The sequence below is a fragment of the Manis javanica genome, chromosome 2 (assembly GCF_040802235.1).
Source record: "Manis javanica isolate MJ-LG chromosome 2, MJ_LKY, whole genome shotgun sequence".
Classification (NCBI taxonomy): domain Eukaryota; kingdom Metazoa; phylum Chordata; class Mammalia; order Pholidota; family Manidae; genus Manis; species Manis javanica.
The window spans coordinates 8271270-8281291 of record NC_133157.1 but is presented as its reverse complement, the minus strand read 5'-3'; the positions used below and the strand labels follow the sequence as shown (position 1 = coordinate 8281291).

At 40.6% G+C, this 10022-nt stretch overlaps 1 protein-coding gene across 8 annotated transcripts in view; it reads left to right on the top strand.

Annotated features, from left to right (window-relative positions):
- The first annotated feature begins 343 nt into the window (after positions 1-343).
- The window catches only part of ZBTB43 (zinc finger and BTB domain containing 43), a 36428-nt gene continuing 26749 nt past the window's right edge, over positions 344-10022 (top strand). For 2 of the 8 annotated variants that reach the window (XM_037008146.2, XM_073224429.1), the window contains exons 1-2: positions 344-809; positions 2472-2571. The gene's annotated coding sequence lies outside the window, so the exon portion shown is untranslated. Of the gene's footprint in view, positions 1207-1503; positions 1617-2471; positions 2572-10022 lie in introns of those variants that run through there. The other 6 variants (XM_073224420.1, XM_073224412.1, XM_073224437.1 and 3 more) reach the window with 5 other exon arrangements.

The window sequence follows — 10022 nt, the reverse complement described above, 5'->3', positions numbered from 1 at the left end:
AACCTGCAGGTTTAGAGGGAGGAAGAACATAAAAGTGGCAAAGCACTCAAGGAGCATACTCAGCTTGAAGTCCTAGTGGACTTTGTTAAAAGAAAAAAAAGACTTTTCCAGGAATCCCACTCTTTTTCTATATTCAGTATTATGGGCTTTAGAAATTGGTCACATAACTGTGCCTAGTCCAACCACTGGCTAATGAGAATGAGATTACCATGAATAGTTTGGAGCAATTATGAGTCATTCCCTCCAGTTTGGGTGAAGGCCTGTCTCCCCAAGGTCAAAGGATCTCTGGCACCTGAATGAAATCAGGTTTTTCCTAGGAGGCCCAGCACAACGTCTGCCACACAGAAGGCACCCGGCTTTTCACTGAACATTTACAAACAATCATTTACTAGCTGCCAAAGACATTGTGGGAGGAGAAAAGAATTTGACACAATATCTGCTAGGCAGGCTGGGTCACGTCAAAGTTTAAAAAGGATTAGGACTACGGATCAGGTCCCCGTTCCCAGTAGCTTCCTCAGAGTCCCTGAGGCTGATTGACCTGCTCCAGGTTACACTGCGCAGGCGCCGGTTACCTCTGCGTTCTCCTGACGTCCTATCACCGAAACATTAGTTCCGCATGCGCACACCGTCTTCTCGCTGACGCATCCCCGGAAGCACTGGCAGTTTCGGGGGCGGGACCGGAAGGCGTTTCCGGGGACGGGAGACACAGGTTGAGGCGGTCGCGGCGGCAGCGACGGCTTGAACGGGCCTGGCGGCGGCTGCGGAAAGTGTCCTGAGGGCGGGCTATGTGAGCGCGGAGCCCTTGGCAGGTACGGCGGAGTCGGGACAGCGGGTAGCGAGGGGTATGGAAGGAAGCGGACGGTGTTGAGGGGTTCTCTTCATGTTCCAGCGCGCGCGCTGCCGGCCCCTCCAGGCCCTTCCCGCCGACCGGGATGCTTAAGCCGCGCGCGGGCGGTTAAAGTTCTGGCGCCCGGGTTGTAACTGCTGCGGTCTCCAGCCTGCCCGGAGCGCGGAGCGCAACATTAACGCCCCCGAGGCAGCGTCTTGCCCAAGGTCATCCCTCGGCGGCGGATCTCGGCGGGCCAGAGCGCTTAGAGATCCCGGCCCCGTCGGTCCGCTGGCCTTTCGGGGGCGCCGAGTGGGCGCGGTTTGGTGGCTTCGGGTTCGAGACAAGGCCGGGGAAAAAGCTGCTCCTGGACTTCGCAGGTATCTCTCTGTTATCTTTATTTCATCTCTGTCGTTGTATCTGGCACCTGTTGTCACCCGCCCTTCTTGCCTCGTAACTCTGCCCCTGTCAGCTGTGTATTTCTCTCCACTTGGTCTCCCTCCAGCCCATCTTTGATTATCTGGATCCTGTATTTATTTCTGTCTCTGCCTTGCTTCTGTATTTCTCAACTGTTTCCCTCTCAGTCCTTAACTCTTTTTCATGGCCTGCCTGTCAGTCTAGTTCTTTGGCTGTGTTTTTCTCTCTGCAAGTTTTGTGTGTCTCACTTTCAGGTTTCTGCCCTCTCCTAACTGGGTTTGACTGGGCGGGGCGGCGTAGGGCTGCCCAGACCTCTGCGCCAGGTTAGGTGACTCATGACCCCGTGAAGCTTCCTGTATCGGTGACATTATCAGTAAGTAGACTACAGTCTGGCCTCAACTCTAACAGGTGTCGCCCAGTCTTAAGTGTCAGGGTGCCGGAGCTCCTGGCAGGCAGGCAGAAGGCCATCTCAGGGCCAGAGCAGCTTGATGAATCTTTGCCTTACCCGTGGGTTTTGAGGCCTGCACAGATCCCTTCTTCCCTTTGCTCCCTCCAAGACTCTCAAGAACCTACGCTTGGAGTTCCAGCTGCTTAACCAGGACTGTCTACATGCTAAGGAAGGGTCAGCCTGACATCCTCTGCTCCTTGGGGCTCATGGAACTGTAGTAGGATTTCTGAGAGAGCTGTAGCTTAATTCAGAGACTGTCAGTATGTACAGCTAAATAATTTGGGGTTCAAATTCTCCCCCCTCCATATTCCTTGGATGAACTCCTCCCTCCCCCCTCCATATTCCCTGGTGAGTTCATTCAAGTACTGACTGGAGAAATAAGCCAGACACAAAAAAACAAGTATTGTATGACATATCTAAAATAGGCAAATTCATAGAAACAGAAATGGGCAGGGGGAGGAGGGAATGGAGAGTTAACTGTTATTAAATGGATACAAAGTTTTAGTTTAGGATGATTAAAAAGTTCTGGAAATGAATAGTGGTGATGGTTGCACAAAAATTGTGAATGTACTTGATGCCATTCATTGTACGCTTTAAAATAGTTAAAATGGCAAATTTTGTGTTCAGTATATTTTACCACAATACAAAAAAAATTATTTTTTTGCTCACTGAAGTTGCCTGGAACTAACAAGCTCTTTAAAAATATAATTTTAAAAATTCATTTTGTAGCTTTTAGGAACAGAGTTGAACCTGTGTTTATTGATGCCTACTTTCTTCCAGAATTTGGTTAAAATCGTCCTCAAGTTTTCTACTTGCAGCAGGTTACTCCCCTGGTTCTCCCCACTCCATATCCCTTGGATTCAGCGCAGGAATCTGCTGCGTAAGTAGGAAATAACTGAGGAAGATTTTACTTTTCACATGAAGAAAACTCTTAGGGTTGGATAAATAGCCCTTTTATTATAGTAATGCAAAATCATGTGTTGTTTTTTCTGATGGGGGAGGTCTTTAATATTATTTATGCCATCAGTTTACCAGTAAGGTGATTTTTTTCAAGCTTTCTTATAAAATGTAGCAACTGAAGGACTACTGTATTGAATCTTAGTTACCATTGATTATTTTATGTATCGCCAAAGGAAAACTGCCAAGTCAGCTATGATAAATGCCCTCTTATCATTTAGGCTTTTAAAAATACTTACTGAACACATTTTTAGACTTAGATATTTTAAAATATCATTTTAATGTTTATATTAAAAGAAAAAATAAGTGAAATAAATTGATTAAAGCATTTAAACCTCTTAACAGTCCTACTCTTTTTTTGGGGGCGGGGAACATGGTTTAATAAAAATTTTATTTGATAAGGAAGGGATTTTTAGCTACCTAATGAGCTAAGAATATGTGACACTCCAAATGAGCTAGGACTATAATCTAGCTGCCACAGACATTTGATTACATAGTTGAAGTTTCCTCAAAATCCAAAGAATGAAATTTATGATTTAAGGTTTATATTCTTTGATGGAAAAGAAAAGAGTGTCAGAAACTCTTGGCTGGATGTCCTAATGCTCATTACCAACCCCTCTTCCTTGCCTTCCTGGAGAAAGGCTGGAACACTAAAGAGCACTTTCCCAGATTCTCTGGAATCTGGGAAAATCTAAGTAGCTAGGCTGGGAAATTCCATGTTTAATAGGTCTGTCCAATAGGATGTAAAATGAAGGCTATTTAGACCTTATGGGGAAAAAAGGAAGGGATACAACTATGGGCATCCTCTTTCCTTGTTCTCTTTCTGAGATGAGTGTGTGCATAATGCCTAGATTAGGGGCAACTTAGATCATGAAGCAATTGGCAAAAGGATAAAGCCTAGCCCAAGGACGTCAGATTGGAAAGAGAAAGAGACTGGATGAATCCTGACAACATGGTCCAACCCCTGACTAGACCAGAAGGGTCTACATCTAGATGTCTTATTATATGAGAAAAATGACTTTTTATAGCTTCATTGAAGTATAATTTGCATAGCATGAAATTCATCTTCCGTAAGTATACAATTCAATAAGTTTTAGTAAACTAATAGAGTTGTGTCCCATCACAATCTACTTTTTCCCTCAAAGTCATTTTCAGCCAATCCCCATTCCCAGCACTGGCTCTAGGCAAACATTGATCAGCTTTCTGGCTCTAAACTCACCTTTTTGGCACATGTCATTTAAATAGAATGATGCATTATATAGTCTGTGGAATCTAGCTTCTTTCATCTACAATAATGCTTTTGAAGATGATCTGTAACACATACCAGTATTTTATTCCTTTTTAGTGCTGAATAGAATCCCATCTATATAGATCCACCTCAGTTGGTTTATCCATTTGTTTATTGATGGATACCTGGGTTGTTTTCAGTCTGGGGCTATACAACCAATGCTGAAAAGAATCTTTATGCATAAGTCTTTTTGTGGACCTATGTCTTCATTTCTCTTGGGACTTTCCTAGCAGTAAAATATGGGAGTCACATGGTGAGTTTCCATCTAACTTTTGAGGGAATTGCTGAACTCTTCCCTAAAGTGGCCATGCCATTTTCCTTTCCCACCAGCAGCGTATGACAGTTCCAGTCTCTCCACATCCTTACCAACACTTGGTATTGTTTGTCGTTTTGACTATAAGCATTCTTAGTAGGTGTGTGTGATATCTTATTTTGGCTTTAATTTTCATTTCCTTAATACGAATAATGTTGAAGGCTTTTTCATGTGCTTATTAGCTGTTCATATGTCTTCTTTGGTAAAATGTCCATTCAGCTCTTCTGTCCACTTTCAGTTGGATTCTTTGTCATCTTATTTTTCAGTTCTAAGAGTTCTTTACAAATTCTAGATACATATTCTTTATCAGATATATGATATCTCCCGGTCTGTGACTTATTCTTTTTATGTTTTCTCAATTTTGTCTTTGGAGGCACAGTTTTTTAATTTTAATGTAGTCCAATTTATCCGTTTTTCATGTCCTGTGCTCTTAGTATCATGCTTGATTTCTTTGCTAACTCAAGGGCATGAAGATTTACTCCTTCATGTTTTTATACAGGTTTAACCATTTTACTTTCTTTAGGATTCCTCTGGAGTTAATTTTTTAATATAGTGTGTGATAAGATACTGTGTTTATTGGTTTATATTATTTATTTGCTCCAGGTTTTTCTTTTTTTCTTTTGAGAGGGCATCTCTCATATTTATTGATCAAATGGTTGTTAACAACAATAAAATTCTGTATAGGGGAGTCAATGCTGAATGTACAATAATTAATCCACCCCAAGCCTAATTCTCGTCAGTCTCCAATCTTCTGAAGCATAACTAACAAGCTCTTACATTTTGAACAAGTTCTTACATAGTGAATAAGTTCTTACATGGTGAACAGTACAAGGGCAGTCATCACAGAAACTTTCAGTTTTGATCACACATTATGAACTATAAACAGTCAGGTCAAATATGAATATTCGTTTGAGTTTTATACTTGATTTATATGTGAATCCCACATTTCTCCCTTATTATTATTATTATTATTTTTAATAAAATGCTGAAGTGGTAGGTAGATGCAAGATGAAGGTAGAAAACATAGTTTAGTGCTGTAAGAGAGCAAATTTAGATGATCAGGTGTGTGCCTGTAGACTAAGTGTTAATCCAAGCTAGACAGGGGCAATAAAACATCCATGGATGCAGAAGATTTCTCTCAAAACAGGGGGAGTGAGGTTCTAAGCCTCACCTCTGTTGATCCCCAATTTCTCACCTGATGGCCCCCCTGCGACTGTGCCTGTCTTAGGTTGTTTCTCCCTTGAGGAATCTTACCCGTCTCTGGCTAACCAGTCATCTTCCAGGGCCATACAGGGAGATGTAAAGTTAGTAAGTGAGAGAGAAGCCATATTGTTTGAAAAGGTTAGCTTTTTACTTCTTTGCAGATTTATGCCCTGTGGCTTCTATGCCCAGCATTTGTCTTGAGGTATCTTTACCACTTGGAAGAATTATGATACTTGGTAAATTCGATATGAGGCACGAATTCTATTTAGGATTGTAATTAGGAAGGAAGAAGAAAAGCTATAGGAGTAGCAGACGGAAGATAACATGGGAAGATTGATCATTTCTTTGACATATCTTCTTGTAGAGTAACTTAAGCATGTATAGGTTTTAAACTACTAGTTAAATTGCATACACACATTAACATAATAGGAGTACAGTTACATAACCAAAGCAGACCTATAATTACCAGCCATCTCCAGTGAAACCAAGAAAACCAGTTAGGCACCCTAGGCATTTGTGAAAACTTATCTATGATATGGTGGATATTGTCCAACTGAACTTGAACAGTCTGAGAGAAATCAGACAAATTAAAACAACCCATTCCTGGGGACCGTTCACATCCCATATGTTCTTTTAACAGTAGATAGTCTGTAGTCATAAGATTTTGGAGCGCTACAACTTGCACTTCTCCTAATTCTTGGTTGAGTTCCAACAGTATAGATCCAGTCAAATTTGTTGTTTTACTGAAAGCACAGGCCAGCTTAGATATCTCCTTCTTCATTCCAATGGCAAGTCCAGGAACCGGTGGGATGAATGCAGCTACAACTGCAGCATCGCCTGGATCTTTGTTGAGGTTTTTTGGTGATTATCTTCTGGTATGACTCTTCCAGAGAGTGCTGATGTTGGAAGTTCTTCATATTGTATCTTAGTTCATTTTCTGGGTAGCCAAATTAGGCTTTGATCCTCTGTATAAACACAAACAGACCCTTTGCCCACACTTTGATATGCCCTTTATACCATTGTGTAGATCTTATTGGAGGTCACCACACAGGAACTGCTTATTTTTTTTCTTTTTAAGAGAAAGGAATACTATGAGAAAAATGTACCTCCATAGCCTATCATCTGACACCCTTTAAGTGATCAAAATTAAGGATATTTAAAGCATGCATTAATTGTTGATTTACAGTTAGTTTTACCCTCTCAGGGAGTAATCCCCCTTTTTTCTTTCTTTCTTTTTTTTTTTTGTTACCATTAATCTACACTTACATGAAGAATATTATGTTTACTAGGCTCTCCCCTATACCAGGTCCCCCCTATAAACCACTTTACAGTCACTGTCCATCAGCATAGCAAAATGTTGTAGACTCACTACTTGACTTCTCTGTGTTGTACAGCCCTCCCCTTTCTCCCTCCCCCCCATGCATGCTAATCTTAATACCCCCTTTCTTCTTCCCCCCCCTTATCCCTCCCTACACACCCATGCTCCCCAGTCCCTTTCCCTTTGGTACCTGTTAGTCCATTCTTGGGTTCTGTGATTCTGCTGCTGTTTTGTTTCTTCATTTTTTCCTTTGTTCTTATACTCCACAGATGAGTAAAATCATTTGGTATTTCTCTTTCTCCGCTTGGCTTATTTCACTGAGCATAATACCCTCCAGCTCCATCCATGTTGCTGCAAATGGTAGGATTTGCCATCTTCTTATGGCTGAGTAGTATTCCATTGTGTATATGTACCACATCTTCTTTATCCATTCATCTACCGATGGACATTTAGGTTGCTTCCAATTCTTGGCTGTTGTAAATAGTGCTGCGATAAACATAGGGGTGCATCTGTCTTTCTCAAACTTGATTGCTGCGTTCTTAGGGTAAATTCCCAGGAGTGGAATTCCTGGGTCAAATGGTAAGTCTGTTTTGAGCATTTTGATGAACCTCCATACTGCTTTCCACAATGGTTGAACTAATTTACATTCCCACCAGCAGTGTAGGAGGGTTCCCCTTTCTCCACAGCCTCGCCAACATTTGTTGTTGTTTGCCTTTTGGATGGCAGCCATCCTTACTGGTGTGAGGTGATACCTCATTGTAGTTTTAATTTGCATTTCTCTGATAATTAGCAATGTGGAGTATCTTTTCATGTGTCTGTTGGCCATCTGTATTTCTTTCTTGGAGAACTGTCTGTTCAGTTCCTCTGCTCATTTTTTAATTGGATTATTTGTTTTTTGTTTGTTGAGGCGCATGAGCTCTTTATATATTTTGGACGTCAAGCCTTTATCGGATCTGTCATTTACAAATATATTCTCCCATACTGTAGGGTTCCTTTTTGTACTCCTGATGGTGTCTTTTGCTGTACAGCTTTTCAGCTTAATATAGTCCCACTTGTTCATTTTTGCTGTTGTTTTCCTTGCCCGGGGAGGTATGTTCAAGAAGAGGTCACTCATGTTTATGTCTAAAAGGTTTTTGCCTATGTTTTTTTCTAAGAGTTTTATGGTTTCATAACTTACATTCAGGTCTTTGATCCATTTTGAATTTACTTTTGTGCATGGGGTTAGACAATGATCCAGTTTCATTCTCCTACACGTAGCTGTCCAGTTTTGCCAGCACCATCTGTTGAAGAGACTGTCATTTCGCCATTGTATGTCGATGACTCCTTTATCAAATATTAATTGACCATATATGTTTGGGTTAATGTCTGGAGTCTCTAATCTGTTCCACTGGTCTGTGGCTCTGTTCTTGTGCCAGTACCAAATTATCTTGATTACTATGGCTTTGTAGTAGAGCTTGAAGTTGGGGAGTGAGATCCCCCCTACTTTATTCTTCTTTCTCAGGATTGCTTTGGCTATTTGGGGTCTTTGGTGTTTCCATATGAATTTTTGAATTATTTGTTCCAGTTCATTGAAGAATGTTGCTGGTAATTTGATAGGGATTGCATCAAGTCTGTATATTGCTTTGGGCAGGATGGCCATTTTGACTATATTAGTTCTTCCTAGCCAGGAGCATGGGATGAGTTTCCATTTGTTAGTGTCCCCTTTAATTTCTATTAAGAGTGACTTGTACTTTTCAGGGTATAGGTCTTTCACTTCCTTTGTTAGGTTTATTCCTAGGTATTTTATTCTTTTTGATGCAATTGTGAATGGAATTGTTTTCCTTATTTCTCTTTCTATTGGTTCATTGTTAGTGTATAGGAAAGCTACAGATTTCAGTGTGTTGATTTTGTATCCTGCAACTTTGCTGTATTCCGATATCAGTTCTAGTAGTTTTGGAGTGGAGTCTTTAGGATTTTTTATGTACAATATCATATCATCTGCAAATAGTGACAGTTTAACTTCTTCTTTACTAATCTGGATTCCTTGTATTTCTTTGTTTTGTCTGATTGCCGTGGCTAGGACCTCCAGTACTATGTTAAATAACAGTGGGGAGAGTGGGCATCCCTGTCTAGTTCCTGATCTCAGAGGAAAACCTTTCAGCTTCTCGCTGTTCAGTATAATGTTGGCTGTGGGTTTGTCATATATGGCCTTTATTATGTTGAGGTACTTGCCCTCTATTCCCATTTTGCTGAGAGTTTTTATCATGAATGGATGTTGAATTTTGTCAAATGCTTTTTCAGCATCTATGGAGATGATCATGTGGTTTTTGTCTTTCTTTTTGTTGATGTGGTGGATGATGTTGATGGATTTTCAAATATTGTACCATCCTTGCATCCCTGGGATGAATCCCACTTGGTCATGGTGTATGATCCTTTTGATATACTGTTGAATTCGGTTTGCTAATATTTGGTTGAGTATTTTTGCATCTTCGTTCATCAGGGATATTGGTCTGTAGTTTTCTTCTTTGGTGGGGTCTTTGCCTGGTTTTGGTATTACAGTGATGTTGGCTTCATAGAATGAGTTTTGGAGCATTCCCTCCTCTTCTATTTTTTGGAAAACTTTAAGGAGAATGGGTATTATGTCTTCCCTGTGTGTCTGATAAAATTCCGAGGTAAATCCATCCAGCCCAGGGGTTTTGTTCTTGGGTAGTTTTTTGATTACCATTTCAGTTTCTTTGCTCGTAATTGGTTTGTTTAACTTTTGTGTTTCTTCCTTGGTCAGTCTTGGAAGGTTGTATTTTTCTAGGATGTTGTCCATTTCTTCTAGGTTTTCCAGCTTGTTGGCATATAGGTTTTCATAGTAGTCTTTAATAATTCTTTGTATTTCTGTGGAGTCTGTCGTGATTTTTCCGTTCTCATTTCTGATTCTGTTGATTTGTGTTGATTCTCTTTTTCTCTTAATAAGTTTGGCTAGAGGCTTATCTATTTTGTTTATTTTCTCAAAGAACCAGCTCTTGGTTTCGTTGATTTTTGCTATTGTTTTATTCTTCTCAATTTTGTTTAGTTCTTCTCTGATCTTTATTATGTCCCTCCTTCTGCTGATTTTAGGCCTCATTTGTTCTTCTTTTTCCAGTTTTGACAATTGTGATGTTAGACTATTCATTTGGGATTGTTCTTCCTTCTTCAAGTGTGCCTGGACCGCTATATACTTTCCTGTTAAGACTGCTTTTGCTGAGTCCCACAGAAATTGGGGCTTTGTGTTGTTGTTGTCAA